The following is a 23,695-nucleotide window of genomic DNA, read 5'->3' on the forward strand; positions in this document are numbered from 1 at the left end:
AAGTTGTGGATCCAGTCTCCCTCTCTTGTGGAGTCCTTGTGGATTTTTTCCCATCAAGTTTAGCTCAATTTTGGACACATAGGTTACTGAAATTAATTGATGGCGCTTCTAACATTATTAGTAGAACCTTTTTTTAACAAAACTCCTTGATTATCAGGCTCTTACAATTTTTCTGCTATTTCATTTCATTGTACCATGAGCATTATTTTGGGGGAATATCTATTATGAACTTGCAACCTAGGATGGAGGAGGCTCCTGGGAGTCTATAAGGGTTACTGTAGCTGAGACTCTTAGCAGTTGGTGATATGGAACCTGAAGTGAGCACCTCCTGTATCCAGGTAGGAATCCAAGTGAAGAGATAATGACGCTACCTTTAAATAAAACCTTTAACTCCAAATTTGTCTTATCTACAAGAAGTGCAGGCACAAATGTGTCAAGTGACTGAGAGAATGACCAACCAATCCCTGGCCCAACATGAGATTCATCCCTTTGGCAAGAACCAATCCTTGACACTATTAATCATACTTTGTTATACTGTTACTAGGAAATTAGCATAACTGTACTCTGAGAGGCCAACCCAGGGGCTGACCAAAACAAATGCAGACATCCACAGCTAAACATCAGATGGAACTCAGAAAATACAGTGACAGAGTTGGAGGAAGGATTGAGGAACCTGGAGGGGATAGGAATACCAAAAGTACACCAGCAGAGCCAACTACTCTAAACCCTTAGGGGCTCCTAGAGACTGAACCAGTGACTTAAGGGGCCATGGTGGGTTGATTCCGCATGAGGGACCTCCCACTTCTCAGTGGTTAAAGGGATGGGTGAGGGGCATTTGGGGAGGGACTTGTAGGAGGGGTACTGTACTTGGGATGTAAAGTGAATAAATAAAAATTTGTAAAAAAGAACATGGCCAAAATATTCAAACAATCAAACAGAAATAGTGGCCAAGCTTCTAATGAAGAAGGACAATCAAAAGTCATACATAGCTATGATAGATGTAAACCTCATCAATAAACAGCATAGCACAATGACATTAAGTGGGCAGTGGTACCACACATAACTTTGTGGCATCTTATACCACTCTAATTGCACTTATGGCCTGTTCAAACAGAGGAAGGCAGTGCCTAGTACTGGAAACCTAGATAATTTACTTGGTACTACTGAAGTTATGGGTAATGGAAAACTGTCAACTCTAAACTTATTAATCAAATATAGTAACAATACAGTCCAATATAACAACAAAAATATTGTATATTAGTCTAATCTAACAAAAATTTATAAACATTATTCCGAATATACTGAGATAAATTTAAACTTCTCCATTCATAAAGAAACTCCTTGTCGTAAAAGAGAATCATTTCAGAAAACTGTAACCAGTCAAAATATAGAGTTGTGGAGCCCTGTCTCCATCTTTTCTTAATACCAACTTGTTGATTTAGGGCTACGTAGGTGTTCAAAGATGTATGTATCTCTAATGAAAGCTGGGTGTTTACTAAGGCCAAACATTACTGAAGAAAATAAATTTCACTCTCCATTAAATGTCAGTGACAACTAAAATAGGAGTGGAACTTCATGAGGATTACACCAGCCATTCTGAGATTTTAGGTACCTTGATCTGGTACAAGTCTTGTATAGGCAGTTTTAACTGCCCACAGCTCACATGTGAAACTTTGCTGTTGTGCCTACTACCTTTGGTTCATTTAATACAGTTATATTCACCAAAACTCACCAAATCATCTAGATTGGCTGGCCAGTAAAACTCAGCAGTCTTAGCTGCATGCTCTGAGATTGCATGCCTAAAACACTATACACAGATTTTTACCTGTGCATTCTAGTCCTACCTCAAACACCAAGCCTCTTTGTCTCAAAGTTTATCTCAAATCCTCTCTCCTAGTTAGGGCCAGCCTCCTGATTCTGTGACAGGCAGAAGACAAACAAATGAACAGCCAGGAAAAAGACAATATGTGCTTCAGAATAGCTAAGAGGTAACCTATTTCAAACAAAGGCCACTATTAGTAACCTTATTTAATTAACATGTCTATAATTAAACCAACTAACTGGATACTCATACATGGATAACTCTCAATAATAGCTCTAGCATCTTAGTTTTTAACAGGGATTTCTCAGCTAAATTCTACTACATGATATGCACACATAACAGATATTTTGAAGACACAAAGCAAGTAAACCAAACAGACACACAAGCAAACAAAAAAAAATTCCTCTACATGTTGCTAAAGTCATAAATGCTACCCTATATTTTCTATATGGTTTGCCTAGAAATAGACAGAGCTTAAAGGTTTAACATCAAGTATACAGGTAATATTAATTATTGTATTACTCTATTTATCTTTTGGATTTGGCCTTTTTTCATGATGATGATGCACAATATCTCCTAAACTGAACAATACTTTATTCCAAATATAAGATGTACTTGTTTGAAATATTTACTGTTTAACTTCCTAAGTTGGATCATTGGTCCCGAGCTTGGTGTCCAATCACTCCTCCCATAAAGCTATATGATTATATACACCTCATTATATTATACTTCTTTTGTAAAAACTAGGATATACACGCTAAAAATTAAAAATATGGAAGGACTCAACCTATGTCACAAGGAGATGATGTGATATATAGTGAATTAGGACCCCTGATATTGTTTAATACTTCCCTTATGAAATTTTTCATACAATAAATGGTGTTTGTTAGTTTGTTTCTTCATATTTAAGTTGTTATCCAAAACATATACAATACATATAATAAACTGGTTAAATACAATTATAGGTATTTGACTTTCTGATATCTCCCCCCTAAAGTAGGCATGTTTTTAAAAATAGATGTCTTATCTTTGAAGCTCTTGCTGTAAGATAAACTCTTTTTTTCTTGTGTCCTGTAAGACCATAGAAGTCATAGATTTTAAAACTAAAATTCCATGCAGGGACAATATTAGATTAGAACTTCTAACAAAAATGGTATCATTAACTTAAATATCTACATACAGATAACCTTCCTTTAGCATTCATGTATATGTATATGTATATGTATATGTATATGTATATGTAATTTGCATAAACTCTTATTTAGGAAAATTAAACAAGTATGAGAAAGAAAACTATTTAAATAGATGTAAGTTATAAGTTATGATTGTTATCTGTATTTTACTAATACAATTCCACAGTAGGACTTCTGTTTTATTTAGGGTTCCCATTGCTGTTAAGAGACACCATGACCAAGGCAACATTTAATTAGGGATAGCTTACAGGTTCAGAGATTCAGTCCACCATCATCATGGCAAAAAGCATTGCAGCATCAAAGCTGACATAATGCTGGATGATCTGAGAGCTCTAACTTTTGTTCTGAAGGCAGGCATGAGAAAATTTTCTCATGCACAGCTAGGAGGGTCTCAGAGCCCACTTCCACAGTAACACAATTCTCCCATTAAGGCCACACCTCTTAGTGGTGGCACACCCTGGGCCAAGCATGTTCAAACAACCACAACATCCCAAAGCTCAAGTAGTATCCTTTCTCTTGGATAGTAAACCACCTCACCAGAGTAAGTTGCTTGTTTGTCTCAATACAGGATAAGGACTAATGGGGAAACAAGACCTGCCAGATATTTGCTGATCCTGTTCCAAGAGCCTGTAGGCCAAAGCAGAAAATCCTCCTCATTATCATTAGGGAATATGGATAATTCCTCATATCTTACATGATAGATATGAGGAATTTATTCTCTTTTCCATTGGAAATTCTTAAATTATGCAACTATATCTTAAATATATAAGCTACTGAGAGTCAAATAGTCATTTCTTTGGCCCCAATAGCTCCCAAAGTGGCATAAAGTATCCTGTAAACAGGGTAACCTTTACCTAATACTACAACACAGACAATATAGGAACTTCCTCATAGTTCAATTGGACATGCACTTTTCATGGCTTTTAATCTACCTCTTAGCAAAATCTATTCCCATGGTAACTGTAATCACCCATGTTATCTAAATAATGAAGGTTATAAGACATTTTGACATCAAACTCACAGCTTTCAATAATCATTAAAAATCTTGAATGTCTGAGAAGCTCAGGGAAATTCAAATAAAAACAACCCTGAGATTCCACTTTACACCAATCAGAATGTTTAACATCAAAAACTCAGGTGACGGCACATGTTGACAAGGATGTGGAGAATGAGAACACTCCTCCTTTGCTGGTGGAATTACAAACTGGTACAAACACTCTGGAAAAAAACTGAACTTTCCTCAAAAATTTGGAAATAGACCTCCTTGAAGACCCAGCTATACTACTCTTAGGCATATACCTAAAAGGTGTCCCACTATACCACAGGGACATATGGACCAAAATGTTCATAGTGGCCTTTTTTTGTAATAGCTAGAAACTGGAAACAAGTCAGATGTCCCACAATGGAAGAATGTATACAGAAAATGTGGTTCATTTATCCAATAGAATATTACTCAGCTAATAAGAATGAGGACATCCTAAGTTTTCCGGCAAATGAATGGAACTAGAAAATATCATTCTGAGTGAGGTAACTCAGACCTAAAAGTTCATGCATGGTATATGCTCACTAATAAGGGCATATTAGCCAAAAAAAAGTACAGAATACATAGGATATAATCCATAGAACTCAAGAAGGTTAACAAACAGAAGGGCCCAAGTAAACATTCTCAGTCAATTTCATAAGGCTGAAGTGAAACCATAAAGATATGCCATGTTTAACTCATCCATATGTGTGAGCTGTGAGTGCCATGCCTGAAACAAAAGTAGTAGCCTCATTGAGGAAGAAAGTCCCAGGAGATGAAACGGATAAAAAAAAAAAAATGCCTCTCATGAAGACAGTGGCCAAGAAGAATCTTGTTACTCCTATATTTCTATTGGGTTTTTAAAATTTCAGATCTCAGGAGCAGTCCTCCTTCTCTTAGGAATACATTGTAGTCATTGTATATACATTAGGGATCCTCTACTGGATCCCCAAAGCAGCTAAGAGCTGGACTTCAGACTACAGACCACAAAAATCCTTGTGTATGAATTCATATTAGCTCTGGTTGTTTCTCATTGCCTTAGTGTGTGAATAAAAATAAAGAAAAGGTTATGTACCAATCAGGAGAGTGATAGAGACAGAGAGAGACACAGAGACACACAGAGAAATAGAAAGAGATAGACAGCAGACAGAGAAATAGAGATAGAGATAGAGATAGAGATAGAGATAGAGATAGAGATAGAGATAGAGATAGAGATAGAGATAGAGATAGAGATAGAGGGAGAGGGAGAGGGAGAGGGAGAGAGAGAGAGAGAGAGAGAGAGAGAGAGAGAGAGAGAGAGAGAAAACAAACCAATAAAAAGTCCTACCCTGGAGATCTTCATTTGATATGTAGTTTCAGCCAGATATCCCTACTTACTTTGTGCTCTAGCATAATCAAAGAAAGTAGGGCTCTGTCAGCACCTGATTAATACAGATACAGATACTCACAGTCAACCATTGGACTGAGCCCAGGGACCCCAACTAAATAGCTCGGGGAAGGATTGAAGGAGCTTAATTGGTTTGCAACACAATAGAAAAAATAATATCAACTGGACTACCCATATCTCACAAGGACTAAACCACCAACCAAAGAGGATCCAGCTCCAGCTACATATGTTATCAATGGGAGACAAGGCCCTTGGTTCTATTGAGGCTTGATAACCCAACATAGGGAGACGCTATACAGGTGAGGCAGGAGGATAGAGGAGCACACTCACAGAGGCAAAGAGAGGGAGATGGGATGTGGTATTTGTGAAGGGGAAATGAGGAAAGGGGACATATTAAAATGTAAATAAATAAAATAATCAATGTAAAAATAAAAATATAAATAAATATAAAAATAAAAAGTATAAAATAAAAATATAAAAGGTATTGTTTCCCTAATTTCTTTCTCAATCCATTTATCATTTGTATAAAGGAAGGCTACTGATTTGAGCTATTTTTATATCCAGCCACTCTGCTGTACTTGTTTATCAGCTATAGAAGTTCTCTGGTAGAAGTTTTGGGGTAGCTTATGAATACTCTCATATCATCTGCAAATAGTGATAACTTGACTTCTTTGCCTATTTGTATCCCCTTGATCTCTCTTTTGTTGTCTTATTGCTCTAGCTAGAAAATCGTGTACTATATACAATTGATATGAGGAGAGTGGGTATTCTTGTCTTGTCCCTGATTTTAGTGGGATAGCTTCAAGTATCTCTCAATTTAATTTGATAATGGCTGTTCACTTGCTGTAAATTGCTTTTATTATGTGTAGGTATGGGCCTTGAATTCCTGATCTCTCCAATATTTTTAACATGAAGGGATGCTATATTTTGTCAAATGCTTTTTTGGCATCTAAGGATATGATCATGTGATAATTTTCTTTGGGTTTTGCTTATATATTGGATTACATATTGTGGGGTGTTGGGACAAGACTGACCACCTGAGGGTCAATAGAAAGAAATGAAAACAGGCAAGTTCAAGAAGTAGGAGGTGGCGGGACCCTCTAAAGTGTACCATAGACCTGGGAGGTAAGAAAATCTCAGGTCTCAAAGGGAGAGGCCTTAGATGAAATGACCAACATAGGGGCAGAGGGAACTTGTAGAGTCTACCTCCAGTAGAAAGAAAGGGCAGCAAGTAGAGGGATGGAGTTGCCATCCAACAGTCAAAAACTCTGACCCAGAATTGTTCCTCACTGAAATAACTGCAGGGACAAAAAAATGGAGAAGAGCCTGAGGAAAAAGAGGCCCAGTGACAGGCCCAAAGTGGGATCCAACTTAGGGGGCAGCTCCAACACCTGACAATATTACTGATGTTATGGTGTGCTTACAAACAGGGGCCTATCATGATTGCCCCCTGAAAGATTCAACAAGGAGCCGAAAGAGTTGGACACAGATTTTTATACCCAAGCAATGGACAGAAGATGCTTACCCCTGTGGTTGAATTAGGGAAAAGCTGGAACTAGCTGAGGAATAGTGAGACCCTAGAGGAAGACCAGCAGTCTCAAATAACCTGGACTCCTGTGATCTCTCAGATATTAAGAATACCAGGGAGCATACACTAGCTGATATGTTGCCCCCAGCACATACACAGTAGAGGACTGCTGGCTCTGGACTCACTCAGAGAAAGTCACCTAACTATCAAGAGACTTGGAATCCCAGGAAGTGGGAAGATCTGAAGAAGTGGGAAAGGCAATATCCTCTTAGAGATGGGAGGAGGAGGTATGGGATGTGCAACAGTGGCTGGACCAGGAAGGGGATAAATCTGGACTGCAAAAAATATTAAAAAATTAAATTTTAGCTACACAGTTCAAATACTCAGTTGCAAACCCTCAAACAGCTATATAAATTCTGTTAAACAAAACAAAAAGAAAATTAACAAAGACAGTAATGGGAAATGGACTTTACCCTGAGCTCTGAATCTAATTAATAACAGACAAAAACAGCATGTGGTACCTGGGGGTGAGCATCTATCTGACTTCATGGAAAGCCTGCTTTTCTGTCTGTGCCCCTTTGATTGTAATTGTGGGCTGCCAAGTATGACATCTTGCTGACTCTACAATTATCCTTTGTTAGCTTTCCAAATACTATGGTTATATTCATGAATTAAGACATTGGATCAGACCTTTATTTCTATTAGAGTGTTCTTCTATAGATTATTTTGTGTTAAATAAAGGCATGATGAGTTGTAGCATCAATAAAGCAATATTTCAAATTAGCATGGTATATAATACAAATGTCAAATGTAAGGAAATAAAGAGGTATTTTAGAGAAAAAAATTAAGATCCAATGAGGATAGAAAATATAAACAATAGAATACCTTCCAGAAACAATAAGACTGTCACACATATTGTAGACCCTGAGTGACACACCACACTGTGAAGGTGATGGTGTGACAGGCCACAAAATCCATCAAGCTCCTGCTTCCTGCACTAGCCTTCAGTCATATTAAAAGGCTTTTCAGGAACTGTCAAAATAGTGGTATAGTCACATCTTCTCAGCTTGTAGCTGTCACAGAAGCTATGCATGGTAACAGATCAACTTTCCTGCCTCAGCAACATCTGCTCCTTAGGAGCTGTCCACAGTAGTGACACCTATCCTGCATCAGCCTATTCCTTTCATGGGGTGTTTGTTGTCCATGGTTGCAACACCTTCTTTCCTGACTTTTGTGAAACACCACTGCAGGATCTGTCCCACAGGAGCTGTCCACAATATCTCATCTCTAGCCTCTCTCCCCTGAACAAGCAGTCCCCTAGAGATGGTGTTTCAGCAAATGTCAGCTGTAACCAGGAAGGATTTCCCACCATAACCTGTAGGCCTAATGCTGGGAAAAGTGGGTGAAAAAAAATCCATCAATCCCTAAACATGAAAACTCACTAATCCCTGAGCTCCCCCCACTCCCCTCCCCCACAAAATCTCTGAGCAGGTAAACAGGAAATCCACCCACCCCTGGACAAAAACTCACTTTACCTGAGCTCCTCATGCTTAAGACTTGAAATCCTATAAATTCTCAATCTGGAAATCTCTGCCCAGAAAAGTGCTACCCCCTAAGAAATCTGATATAAGCACTGCCCTTTATGCAGTTCCCTGCTGCTCACTTTCAGGAGCAGAGGGCATCTGTCCTTTGATTGGCTCCTCAACATCCTGGACTCACCAATAAATTTGTTTCATGACATCTCCTGCCTGGTATAATCTTTGTTGGAAAAAACAAGAAGAAAAGAAGCAATGAAGAGAAGAGAAGAAAAGGAGTATGGCTAAGGGCCCTGAACTCCTCATCTCAGCTGGGGATATCCTACTCAGGGAGCTACAAGGCCTCTAATGAGGATGCTTCCTCTCAGGGCTATGTAGTTTCTGTGCTCCTGTATCTCAGGATGCCCTCTCATCTAGACACTGTCCCACTTCAGAGCTCTAAGGTTTTTGAGCTCCCATGTCACAGGATTCCCTTCTACTGGGACCTGTTCCAACTCAGAGCTATGTAGTTCCTGGGCCCTGATATCTCAGATTGACTTTCCATTGAGATATATTTTCCTTTCATGGCTGTATGGTTTCTGGCCTCCAAGCCCCAGGATATCCTGTCATCCAAGTAAAAACACTTACACATATGAACTCACAAAATTCATGGTAGCATGCACATGATTGTACTATACAAATAAACTTGGCTATTTCTCAGAATGGTGTGAAAAATTCTACATCAATACCAATCTTTACTACTTCTGGTCATATACACAGAATATGCCGAAAACATACCGAAAGAACTCTTGCTCTATTGTGCTCACAGCAACCTTATTAATACTAGCCAGAAATGAGAAACAATCTGAATATCCCTGAACTGAAGAATAGGTAAAGAAAATGTGGTTAATTTACACAATGGAAGACAACTCAGCTATTAAAAACAAAGGTATTCTCCCACCAGCAGCTGAACGAAATAGATGCAGAGATTCATAGCCAAATATTAGATGGAGCTCAGGAAGTCTTATAGAAAAGCTGTAGGAGCATCGAGGAACCTGGACAGGATAGAGATTCTACAAGATCAACAGGAGCAACTAACCTGAGCCATGGGTGGTTATTTACACATATGTGTTAATTACACATAGCTAATAATTTGGACAAGGCTATAAAGATATAAAAAACCCTTGATTCTCCAGGCTCTGTCAAGGAATTGCCACTTGTGTGAAAACTTCCCCAACAAAGGTGCTTCCTGTGCCAATGCCTTCCTCAGTACAATGGATTGTCATGTAAAAATGCCATTAATTTGTATGGAGAGACTACCTACCAATAAGGAGGCACCCTATCTATATCAGCCCTACTGGATATGTGAGAATGTTCTGTAAGACACATTACAATGCTACCATTCCTTGCAAAAAATTGGGCTTTGTATCAAGATGAAATCAATGGCTACTCCTGCTTCTCTGTGGATACCAAGGCAGGCATAGTCAGTTGGAAGTGGATGAATGTGTTTCCAATCCCTACATGAATGAGGCTGTATGTTTGAATGAGATAAGAAGATACATGTGTCTGTCCTCAAGTGCATTATTGTGTGAACTATGAGTTGGAAATTGATAACTGTGTATCCCAGCCATGTCTTTATAGTGTTACATGCCAGAATGCTCTTGGGGCTTAATTCTATAAAGGCTCCTGGATCATGGAGACCACTGCGAAGTCAACTTTGATTTGTGTGAGTCCACCATATCTACATGGATGTCTATGTGTGGATGAAGGAAACAATAGTCACTGTGTCTAATGGGTAATGTATTCACAGGAATACACTGTGAGACCTTAATAACTCATTGTTGGTTAACATCTTGTCACAATGAAACAACATGTGATTACACTGTTTACAACAACATTTTTCATTGCTGGCTTGGATACACAGGTGCTCTCTGAGAAACAGACATGAACAAATGCAATAGCAATCTTTGCCATTTGGGGTGTAATGTGTTGAGCTGTCCTTAGATCTATATAAACACATTGCTGGCCTGCCTTCCTCGTTCACTTACCTTGGAGACTAAGGGTATGATTTTATCTATCATCTTGGATTCACAGAGAAAAGCCTAACACAACTGTCCTCCAAGAGTCTCTACCCATCAGCTGACCTAAACAGATGCAGGGATCTACATCTAAACTTAAGAGTTTGAGAAGACTTGTGGAACAGTTGGGAAAAGAATGGAGGAACCTGGAGGGGATAGGGAGGCCCGAAGAAGACCAATACAGTCAACTAACCTAGACCCTTGGGAGATCTGAAACTGAATCACCAACCAAAGAACACACCAGGGATGGATGTAGGCCTCCCTGAACATATGATGTATCAGGTGTGTAGCATGGTCATCATGTGGGTTCCCCAACAATTGTAGCAGAGGCTGTCCTTGACTCTGTTGTCTGTGAATACTCTCTTTCTAACTGGGATGCTTAGTCTGACATCAGTGGCAGAAGATGGGCCTAGACCAACTGTGACCTAATGACTAATTGGGTTGACACTCAGGTTTCTCCTCCCTCTGTGAGGAGAAGGGAAGAGGAGAGGGGAGGAGTTGTGTTTTGTGGGGGACCAAGAGGAGGGGGCTGTGTCTAGGAGGTAAATAAATCAATAAATAAATGAAAATAATTTTATAACATGATTTTAAAATTCCTCCCCTATCCCTAGTAGCACTATCCATCTCAGCTTCATGCATTCATTATTTCTTCTTTGCAGCAACTAAATCAATTTAGTGTTGCCTATATATGTAAAAACAATACATTATACACAAGAATGTCTGAAATTACTTCTTTGTTCTACCTAATATTTAGATTCCTGCCTGAAATTACTTTTTGTTCTAGCCTTATATTTAGATTCCTGACTGAAATTACTTCTGTGTTCTAGCCTAATGTCAGATTCCTGCCTGAAGTCTATTTCCTTGTCCTTGGCTGATGTCATATTCCTGCCAAGCAGTCCATTTCCTTGTCCTTGGCCCATGTCAGATTCTTACCAAGCAGCTCCAAAGGCTCTCTGCCTCTTCCCCCCCCCCCTTTTCTTATTTTATTCACAAGACTGAGCCTGTCTTAGGTTGTTCTGACAAGAAGGCCTTCCTTACCTGTCATTAATTATACATTATCCAAAGCAATGAACTTCTGTATAGGTTGGTAAGGCTCTGTTTCACAATCTTAACCCCTCCTTGGCTTGCCAGTCTGTTAAATTAATAACTCTGTCTGGGGGTCCATTTTTTGGTTTAAGCCATGTAATCTGGCTACCAACATGCAGATGTTGTTAAAGACAAGCTTTCACTCAATGGGCAGGAATAAAAGTATTCCCAGGACAAAAAGGACTAGCATGATCAAGCTATATATGCCGTTCCTGAAGCTTGACCAAAATAGAAATACTGACAAAATAGAATACTGGCCATGGGTAATTTCATCAGCAGTATCTACCACATCAATTCTCAGCAAAACAGCATTCTTGAAATTCATAAGCTCACTATGTAATGTTAAAACATCAAGAGAGGTGTTAGAATAATGCCAAAATACTGCAAGTGTCTTTAAACTTATTCCTAATTATAATGACTACCACTGTAAATTTTAGAACTGACATGAATCCAGTGGTATTTGGTATAAGACTCGAGATGGCTCCTTACCCTTAAATTCTGAACCTCCTTTCAATTATTTTAATAGGATAAAGAGTATCAATCCATTCTTCCAAATGCGTATCTAAATCTTCTTGTATATTCAATATATTAGTAATATTTTTTGCTAAATGATTAACAAATGTAGCTGTCTTAACTTCTAAACAGTGGTGCTAGCAATTAATGAAATTAAAGCTGTTATGCTAACAATAATCAAGTTCACTACACTATTGCTTCTGCTTAAAGCCTGACTCATTTCTTCTAGTAAGCTACTTTTAGAATGTCAAAGTTCTGTGATACTCAGGGCACTAAAGCAAAGCTGATTGATAGACCTCTGTAACTGACATGCCAGATTTCAAAACACAAACACAATTAGAAGGTGTGTAATCAATCCAGCTTAAATAATGTAGAAGAAACAAATGTAATTTTAACTTGACAATTAAAAGAGCCTTAACAGAAGTGCTAACACCTGTTTGAAATCCAGATCCTGCCCCAATGTTATCTCTTGCTAACATGATATCATAGAGAATTCCAGCTAATTTCCCTATATGTCTCCGAAAATGCTAGAACAAAGAAGTAATTTCAGGTAGGAACCTAAATATTAGGCTAGAACAAAGAAGTAATTTCAGAAAAGAATCTAAATTTTAGGCTAGAACAAGGAAGTAGGCTTTAGACATGAAAATGACGTTGGGCTAGGACAGGGAAGTAGGCTCAGATATTTTGATCATTCTGATAAGCCCTTAGAAACGGTGTTCACAGGAGTGTTCATGTAATTGTGTTTAATGCCTTGTTTGTTCTCCATCTATTTATGTTTATTGTCTTGCTTCTTCCTTGACTATTTGCATCTATTGTATTGCTAGACCCTCAACCTAGAACTGACCTTAATACATGCATGTAATTAAAATGGTATAAAAGCAAAAAGGAGAAGGGGGTGGTATAGAGGGTTCTAGGGAGGGGAAATGGGGAAAAGGGATGACATCTGTATTGTAAATAAATAAAATATCCAATAAAAGATAAATAAAAAGAAGCAAATGAAAACATCTACTAGGAAGCAAAGTCTTTTTATTATCTCTCCAGGTCAGCATGAGTGCCAAGCTCTGAGCAAACCAAATATACAGTAGTAACTAAAAATCTCTGAACTGGCAATAAATGCGTTCAAAGCTAATGGACGAAATTGTTGTCAGTTTGCTTCCTGATTGATCTGGATGACAAAGGATTTGTTGCCAGACATTTCCTAGGAAGACACTGATGAAATATGTATTTAGTAAGATAAAGAACAATTGCAGCAAATACCTGAGGATCCAGCTATACTACTCCTAGGCACATACCCAGAAGATGCTCTAACATATAACAAGGACATACGCTCCACTATGTTCATAGAAGCCCTATTTATAATAGCCAGAAGCTGGAAAGAACCCAGATGTCCTTCAACTGAGGAATGGATATAAAAATTGTGGTACATTTACACAACGGAGTATTACTCAGCTATTAAAAACAATGAATTCAAGAAATTCCTAGGTAAATGGATGGAACTAGAAAATATCATCCTGAGTGAGGTAAGCCAATCACAAAAGAACACGCATGGTATTAACTCACTGATTATTGGATATTAGCCCAGAACCTTGAAATGTCCAAGATGCAACTCACAGGCCACATGAAGCTCATGAATAAGGAAGACCAAGTTGGGGTGCTTCAGTCCTTCTTAGAAGGAGTAACAAAATATTCAAGGGAGCAAATATGGAGACAAAGTGAGGGACAGAAACTGAAGGAGGGGCTGTCTGAAGACAATTCCACCTGAGTATCCATCCCATGTGCAGTCCTGATGTGGAAGTCAGGAAGTGCATGCTGAGAAGAGCCTGATATAGATGTCTCCTCAGAGGTCTGCAAGAGTCTGACATATTCAGAGGCATATGCTCACAGCTAGTCATTGAACTGATCATGGGGTTCCCAATGGAAGAGTTAGAGTGAAGACTGTTGGAGCTGAAAGGGTTTGCGGCCCTATGAGGAGAGCAAAAATATCAACCAACCAGAGCTCCCAGGTCCTAAACAACCAGCCTGGGATCACTTAGGAAGGGATCCATGGCTTTAGCTGTATATGTAAGGGTGGAGGGCCCTGCTGGGCATAGGTGGGAGAAGAGGTTCTTGGTCTCATGAAGGCTGCATGTCCCAGGGGATGGGAATTTGAGGGTGGGGAAGTGGGAGTGGTGGGGTAGGTAGGGGTATATCCACAGAGAAGCAGGAGGAGGGGTGAGGGGATAGGGGGTTCCTGGGTGGGTGGGTGGGGGATGGGGTAAAGGGATAACATATGAAATGTAAATAAAACATCCAAGAAAAAAGAAAAAAAGAAACAAACAAACAAACAAACAGACAACAACAACAAAAACATGAGAATGTGTAGCCTCTCAGGGAAAATATAACTAAAGGAACTCCATTCCCTTACATCAAGTAGCATATCAATAGCTCAGATAGGAGTCCAACTTCTTGAGTTCCTCCCCCCGGCCATGAAAGGGTATAATTTGGCTTAATCTAGCAGAAGTCTTGTATATGTAGATTATAGTTCATGTGTTCACATATTTTATCATGCTTGTGAAATACTCTAATTACTGGTTAAATGCAAATATCTACTAACTCTGACTCAGTTGATAAAGTGTTTCAACGAACCAGAATTTACCAAGATATCTAGGTCAACCACCCAACAAAACTCAGAGATCTGTCTGCTAATTCCCCTAAGGTCCTGGCAGTGCTTCCCTAAACTAGCATGCCTTCAATTTTTACATATATTTTATGACTAAATATCAGGTGCTTATGTCTGCATGTCAATAATTTTCCTGAATGATCAAACTCCTCAGCCCTGAAATTTTTGATATTAAAAGAAAAATTAACACACTGAATTTTATTCAAAAACCACAGGCTCCCAACTTTATGTAAACATCCAACCTCCAATCTTCTTCCTCCATGTCCCTAAAGCTTTAATCTGTGCTCCTGCTCAAGTTTAAATTTTAGTTTTCCTAATATAGGACTGAAATATTGGAAATGTAAAATTTTCTGTGCTGTTTCCCTGTGAGTCTCATACATGTAGTATAAGTAATCACAGAAAATGCTGAAACATGACCCAAGCCACTCATGGCCCAGACAACTGCCAAAGGGTTTAAAACCATTCATTCAGTATTCCAATATCCTCTTATTTACATTTTTCTACATCAAAATGGTAGAGTCTCTGATGTCATTCAGCTTTTTACTTCATCTATTTCTTATTACCATGCTATGTTGAAGTGAAAATTATAGATAACACCTCCTAAGTAAACTTCATTATAACATCTTTCCTTAAGTCTCATCATTTTGCAAATCTTAGCCCTTTCCAGGGAATTAGAAACATTGTGGCTCCAAGAAACACTTGAATTGTTTACATTTCTGGACACTAAGGTAGATTTATGTCATGGCAAAAGAGAGAAATTATGACAAATACTGCATACCTGGTCAACTCTCCATAGATGGTAAGGTAATAAATCCAACAGGAATTATTACCACTGTCATTTTTCAGAAACAGTATAAATTCTAGATGCATTTAAGGTATCTATTGTTGTCTCAAGAAATTAGTGAAGATCTCACTTTCAGCAAAATATTTCATTTTATAGAAGTTGGAGTGCAGCACACAATTCCACAACGATATAAAATGAAAGGAATAAAGGACCGTGTTGTGCCCAATGTTGATGAAAATTTACAAATCAAAAAAAAATCAGAGAGAACACAAAACAAAGAAAAAAATGTGCATGAAAGATGGAAACAAATATTATATCCAGAGTAACAAAATGTCTGCTGTGAGACAGTGTCTTCTATTTATGTGAGGGAAGATGGATTCACAAAATATCAACAACAGAAATGCCTAAAGAATATTTAAAAATTGATACCAGAAGTTTTCATGCCAAGGTGGATGGCTGAAACCTTACAGGTCTCAGTGTTAGCTGAAGAGCTATGGGTAATTAATGATGCTAAGAGGAAGAATCAGTAGCTTCCTGGAATAAATCCCTTGATAAGGTATTAAATATGAATACTTCAGCCCCAACCACAAACAAAGGTATGTCACTTGACTCAGCAATTAGTAGTTAAGCATATAAAATTGTTTGTCTGTCTATACACACACACACATACACACACATACAAACACACATATATTTATAAACACATACACATATATATGTGTGTGTATATATATGTATATATATACATATATATGTGTGTGTATAAATTTAATATGATATAAATATGATATATAATTTATATATACATATATGTGCATATATATATAATTTCCCTGGATAATAATGTAAATTATTTAAAAACTTGAGGCTATTACTTTAAAAATAGCTGAGAGATGATTTATAAATTAAATTCCACTTACAAAATCATTTGGGGAGATTTATTTGATACTAAAACGATTAAAACTAATAAGAGGTATTAGAATTCTAGATCCTCATGCCTAATGAAAATAAATTGGGAAGAATATGAGTGCATAATTAAAAAACAAACCTCCATCATATAGAAAAATATATGACTTCTTATGTATAGAAGCAGCACATGGGCACATCCTTAAAGGGTAATATTCTGTGTGTTAAATATTAACCAAGAATACTCACCCTTGCCTTTCCAATTCACATTGTCCTGGATGTATTTTTCAAGGCACTTAGTGAGTGTAGAGATTGAACTTAGGACAAATGGCTGAAGTGACTATAACACCAAAGCAGAGATGGCCTTCAGGTTCTCCCAGTAATGCTTAGTTCTAACCTGTTTAAAGTTTGGCTGGCATACCCTGCCTTCTACCATGAACTTGCCAGCCCAGGGGCTGGGGTGACATTCAGCCAGAGGCTCTATATAATTCAATCATTTTTGGTTACCTGCCTCTTTTGACATTTTTGCTGCCTGGCTCCTACAGCTGGTTCTCCTCTCTCCCAACTCTATTTCCTTTCTTTCTCCTCACATGGCTCAGGATCCTGGACTCTCTTTACTCTCCCAGATATGTCTGCCTCTGGCTATGTTCTCCCTTTTATCTACAGCAAACACTCTCCTCAACGATACCTAGGAGCAGCAATGTCCTCTTTTTTTTCATTATTTTTTATTAAGTGAGGGAAATAAGAACTGCACATTTATGATTACTGGATGTCTGGTGCTTAAATTTAACAAGATAATCTTTGATTTTTTTGTGAAAAGGCATGTGACCTTTTGTAAAGTAAAGCACTTAGCAATCCAAAATGTAGAGTATAGCAAATATAAAGTTCAATCTAATTATTTTCACCAGTAATCTACTATCAATAAAGAAATAGGAAAATGAGTGGCTTTACAATACCAGAAGTTCACAGTAGTAGTCTCCAGTGTGAGAATATCAGGATGCTGAGAGAAAGAATGGCTTTAATGCTTGAGTTGCAACAACTTTGAGCAGCATAGTCAGAACCTGTATTAGAAATAAATGACAAAAATTAAATTAAGGCATAAGGACGAATGAAGATATGTATATTGAAAGCTATAAGCATGTATTTAAGATTATTAAAACATGCACATATATTTTTAAATGTCCCAATTGATTAACTTTAAAAAGGTAACAATTTTCAAAATTATTGAGAGAATACCAATATTACACTGAGATGAAAGATATATTAATTTTTGTTTTATGGTTAACCTCATATAAACTTCATAAGGAACTGTCATATGAGACCCAAAATTGATACAATATTAAGATAGAAAAGTAAAGATGGAGAACATGAACTTTCAAAACACAGAGCCTATTGTCAAGATGACATTTGTATCTGGTATGTGGCTAAGTAGATACTAGTTCAATGAAATTAGATGTTTTAAAATGAATTCTTAAATATATTATGTATATGATCATGGGTGAGTGAGGAGTCTGCCATATGTACACAGGTGTATGATTGCAAGGATACCATGTGGTCTCTAGCTCAACTGAATTCCAGCTTCTTACCCTTGAGCTTGAGATTTTCATTGATCCTCTAGCTTAGCAGCTCATTGGAGTTTTAGACCAAATTTGGTATTACAATGCCATGACCATCATGCCCTCTTATTGTTTTGTTTTGTAAATGTTACAAATAGAAATCCATATCGTCATATTCTATGACAAACATTTCACAAATGAGCAATCTCCTTAGCATAAAACACACACAAGTGCATACACATACAAATACACACACACACACACACATACACACACACACATACACACACACACATACATATACACACAAATCAATGAATCTAAGAAGCTTTTGAGATTTGCAATAGTCACAGTAATTTTCAAATTGGGAAAAGTGAATACAATATGAAAATGTAATTCTTGATTCAAAAGCATAAAAGTTAGATTAAAATTGCTCATGTACCAATACACATATAAAATTCAAAACCTCAGCAAAAATTGCAATAGATTATGAATTAGTTTTTGAGGTATCAGTGAAAAATTATTAGTAAGATAGACTCAGAAATTACTGAAAAAGGAAATGTTGCAATTAACACAAAGTATGTGTTTTATAAAATGAATTATATATTCAAACAGGTATTATGACACAAATATAAAACGTTGGCTGCCAATGAACTATTATGTGAGGCCAACCAACATTTGAGGCATAAGTCTCAAATAAGATAAGAGAGTCTACATACAAACCTCATTTGATTGGTCACATTAACATTTCTATTCAAAGGTTCGCCTCTGGTACTTCAAGTTCTCAGTATAATCCCTCTCATGGATCATATTGCAATAAATTGATAAGGTATGAAACAGAAATCACAACACAATAGACAAGTAAAATGAAGTAAAAAATAGAATCCACAATATAAATGACATAGCTAAGTAAAAATATAGCTCAATAAATAAAAGCATATAATTTGATATCATATTGGAAAAGTCCACTACTCAGAAAGTATAAGATATTCTCCAAGACAAAATTCAAACAATAAATATAAGAACTTTGTAATTAATACTCAATAGTCATTTCTGCAAATAAGTTCTAAGAGGATCCAAGAAGAAAGTTTAAAAAATGAGTATCTAGGGACACAAAGTTGGCCAAAGATGAAAAGGATGTCATTATTTTATATTTACTCCTAATTAAGTAATAAAATTTTAAAATGTACATGAAATTAAAAAACACTTTGAAAAATAATCTTTGCACAAGAGGCTTTGACTATCTAATAAAAACAATGGAGTCAGAAGAAACTCTTTTGAATTTGTGGTTAAGGGAGTCCAGGAGGATTACCTAAAGTGCAATGTCTAGTACTTGCCCTGGTTACTTCCAATAGGTTGCAATTAATTAATTAGATCTTATTTCTGAAATACTGCTTTTGAAATGGAGTTATAAGAATTCATATAGTAACATCACCTGTTAGTGCCTGGTCCTGGAGTACTAGCTTTCCAAAAGCAGGGGAGTGTTATGGAAGCTGTTAAGGGAGAAAAGTACTCAATTGCAAATTTAGTTATGATGATTTTGAAAGACAGTGTCCACCATGGCAACATATCATTAAAAGTGTACTACTGGATTAACATTAGTATGAGTGCAGTATTCAAAAGCACTGTAAAGTTTGAGTGCAGTTAAGCATAAAAATCCTCATATCTGTTATACTTTTGTTCTTATGATCAAAACAATTCTAAAATTTGTAGAAAACCTCCAGAAATCCAGTATCGGTGAAATTGTCCAGAAAGTAAGAACAAGATCAAAGTATTCCAATCACATTTCCTTGTTTAAAAATTTATTGGACAAGGCAGTCCTGTTGGGGCTCAGATCATAGTCAGGCTGCTCCTGTAGGAATAGCCTCCACTCCAGCTACGGGAGGAGTGCACCATAGAGATAAAGCTGCATGTTTGCTATATGTGGCAGTGCCTCATCCGAGCTCTCGTGTGTTATCTGGTTGCTGGCTCAGTCTGAGAGCTCCCAGAGGTCCAGGTTAATGGACACGTTTGGTCCCTTCATATAAACAGTGTCACATCCCCTTCTGAGTGGACAGTGGAGGATAATTCGGGAGTCTCCAACCTCTCAGAGAAGGGGAGGGAGGGTCTCTGTGTATGTTGGAGTGTCTGTGAGTGGACAGTATAGAAGACATAAATCAATAAGTAAATAAATGTTAATAAAAAATATTGGAATATGACACTAGATATATAAATGCGTAGGAAAATACAAAATTATTTGAGATAAGTTGAAGAATCAAAAATAATCCTTACTATAATTTAACTTATTTTACAAATTTTGAAAATACAGTGATCTCAGACTCTGGCGCTAAGCAGGTTTTTCTCTGCCACGTTCTGATATTACACTGAAGACACAGTTACCAAATGCAGCTGGTGGTATGGTAAGTCATAGGCCTTTTTTCTCTTCATTCTTCAATTATTTTTGAGCACTTTTCTCTTTTGTTTCCAGTTATTAATTACTTTCACATAAAATCCAAAAAAATTTCTGTCACAAATTTATAATAGAGAAGAATTGGATTTTTCACATAATGCATACACTCAAATTTTGTATTTGTCTGTTTAGGAGTGTGTGTGTGTGTGTGTGTGTGTGTGTGTGTGTGTGTGTGTGTCTGTCTGTCTGTCTGTCTGTCTCTGTCTCTGTCTCTGTCTCTGTCTCTGTCTGTCTCTGTCTGTCTCTGTCTCTTTCTCTGTCTCTCTGTCTCTCTCTGCCTCTCTCTCTGCCTCTCTCTCTCTCTCTCTCTCTCTCTCTCTCTCTCTCTCTCTGTGTGTGTGTGTGTGTATGTGTGTGTGTTTGTGTAATAATAAAAAAGGGTCATAAGTTTAAAAGTGAACATGGAAATTTATACTGAAAGATTTGGAAAGAAGAAAGGGAAGGAGAAATTATGAGATTATATCATATTTTCCAAATTGTTTAATAAACATTACTTTCTGTGTGTGCAGATATAGATTTTATTGAAAGAAAGATAAATATCCTCTATGTTTTTAAAGTGGACATAGCCAGCTTGGTGTGTATCCATGGACTCCTACCCTAGTACATGTTAGTGGAGGAATGGACATTCCCTAAAGTTACAGACAGTGGAGTAGGAATAAGAAAAATCTGGTTCAAATAATTAACTGAGAAATATACTCCTGAAAATTAAGAGGTACACTTGGGGAAGCTTGAGTTTCCCAGAAAACTTGGAGAAAATGTCAATAGCAATGCTCCAAGCACTAAAATCATTCTTTGATTTGAGATAACAAAGAGGATGCTAGAGAAAATACAACCTATTCTGAAGGTTTACAAAAAAAAGAAACTTTATCTAAGCAAGGGAAATACTCATGCAAATTCGTTATGAAATGCCAAATTATCTGCCATGAAGCCACAAAAAGTAACATTAGGCAGATCAAGCAGGTTGTATATATTTATTTAAAATGTACATGTATGTGTGTGCGCATGTGTGTGTATACATATATATAGATATATGTGTGTTTGTAATGAGAACTTATGTAATATTGGCCACGGATTTGGAAGAGCAATGAGGGTTGTGGAGGACCATTTAGAGGAAGAAACAATACGGTTAAATTATCTAATTATTTTATAATTTTAAAAGTGAAAATAGATAAAAAATAATTGCACCTTGACATACATTTCTTGATCTTTAACTTATTGTAGAGAGCCATGATGGAAGTCCTTTCATTCAAGACAGGGTACCCATAAAATTCAAAATGAGTGCTCTCAATTTCTGCTTAGTGAACCATTGAGCTTGAGGGTGTTACATGTGATATTGAGTCATCGGTATCAACAAAATCCTCAAGGCAGCAATGGTGACAACTTGGGAAAGCTGCAGAGCAGATATCTACCATGATTGTCATCAGCTTAACTGAGCAATTACCACTGCTATGATAATCATTCACTAAGCATAAAAATGAATCAAGTAGGAGAAGTCTTTTCAAATTAACAAGCTGCTGAGTTTCTTTCATGATATGAGTGAATGCAGCACTCCTTGTCCTGGAAATATACCTCCAAGATAAGATGTTTCATTTCACACACACACACACAAAAAAAATTTCAAAACAGAGAGAATGCACTAACCTTGTTTGTGTAAGAAGAGACCACGGGGTAAAGATCAGCACCTTAATGTTTATCTATTCACTTATTACTTACTTCATCTCAGGTTGAGAATAAGGCAAGAGACAGGTAAGAGTGCCTGATTCTTGGTGTACTGAGTTCTGTATGAAGTAACCATGAGTATTCCAGTAAACTATTCACAGGTCTGTATAAACTACTGAAAGAATGTTATCATGTTAATAATTCTGTCAGAAATATATGGTTCAATAATCAACTATTTTTGTATAGCAATGAATAACAATCATTAATGAAATATGACATGATTTCTTGCCACTTCAATTCTTATAAATTATACTTTATCAGTAATTATAATTCCATGAGAAAATGATAGAAATACAATAAAATATACATTCTCTCATTCAGATCTTACCCTGTGACAAACTTTCCTATTACAATGTGCAGCACTCTGTACACTGCCATGTTCTGTACTGACCTGATGGTTTGATGGTGCAGCCTTTCTTTAGGACTTCCTCATGACACTGAAGAAATTGCTCTCCAGATTACACCAGTCACATTGTAGTTGGTTATAAAAATAGGGTCACTGAAAGGGCCTTATAGAATATAAGCAAGGACATGTGTGAGTATACAAGGAAAATGAACTAAAATTGCCTTCTCACATACCTAATATTTAATTACAAAAATAAACTAGCACTACTAGATTAAACTATTTTTTTTATTTTGACGTTAATTAAAAGAGAGCCTAACATTTGCAGTTGTGGCTATCATAGCAGCTGTGTTCTCTTCATCCAACATAACTTGCTGCTGTGGAAAGCAAGGCTGTGCAATTCATCTTCTCCCCCAGCATACCTTTCACAGAATAGAAAGAAAAAAACATATTCTGTCAGGCCCTTTCAGTGACATTTTTATAATACAATGAACAACACCCATTAATGAAATACGGCATAATTTCTTTCTTACTACTTCAATTTTTGTATAATGATTATATTTTATCAGTAGGTATAATACCTTGATTAAATTATAAAAAACACAATAAGATATACATTCCATGAATGTGTATTTTGTACATTCATCAAAATGGATCTTAAATATATGAGATCACCTGTAACAAGGAGCCAAGTACCTATTTTGCTACAAACTTAAGACAGTATGCAAAATGAAACTTCCAGGGTTTATATGTGGAATGTAACACAGACCTTCTTCTGTACTTGGTACTTGGCTCACAGCTGGAAGCATTAGTGATTGAATGAGAGTCAGGAGAATTGGACCCATTTGAAAAACTGAGATTTGCCCCTGTGAAAGGGGTGGCTTTGTTGGAGAAGGTGTCACTGTAGTGGAGGGATATGAAGTCAGCTATGTACAAGCTAGGGGCTAATATGGCAAACAGTATCATTCTGCTGCCTGATAAGCAAGATACAGAAGTCACAGCTCCTTCTCTAGCACCATGTCTTCCTACATGCTGGCATGATTCCTGCCATGATGATAATGGACTACACCTCTAGCCCCAGTTAAATGTTTCATTTATAAGAGTTGTCATTCTTATGGTGTCTCTTTATAGCAATAA

The sequence above is a fragment of the Grammomys surdaster genome, unplaced genomic scaffold (genome assembly GCF_004785775.1).
Source record: "Grammomys surdaster isolate TR1022 unplaced genomic scaffold, NIH_TR_1.0 123818, whole genome shotgun sequence".
Taxonomy (NCBI): Eukaryota; Metazoa; Chordata; class Mammalia; order Rodentia; family Muridae; genus Grammomys; species Grammomys surdaster.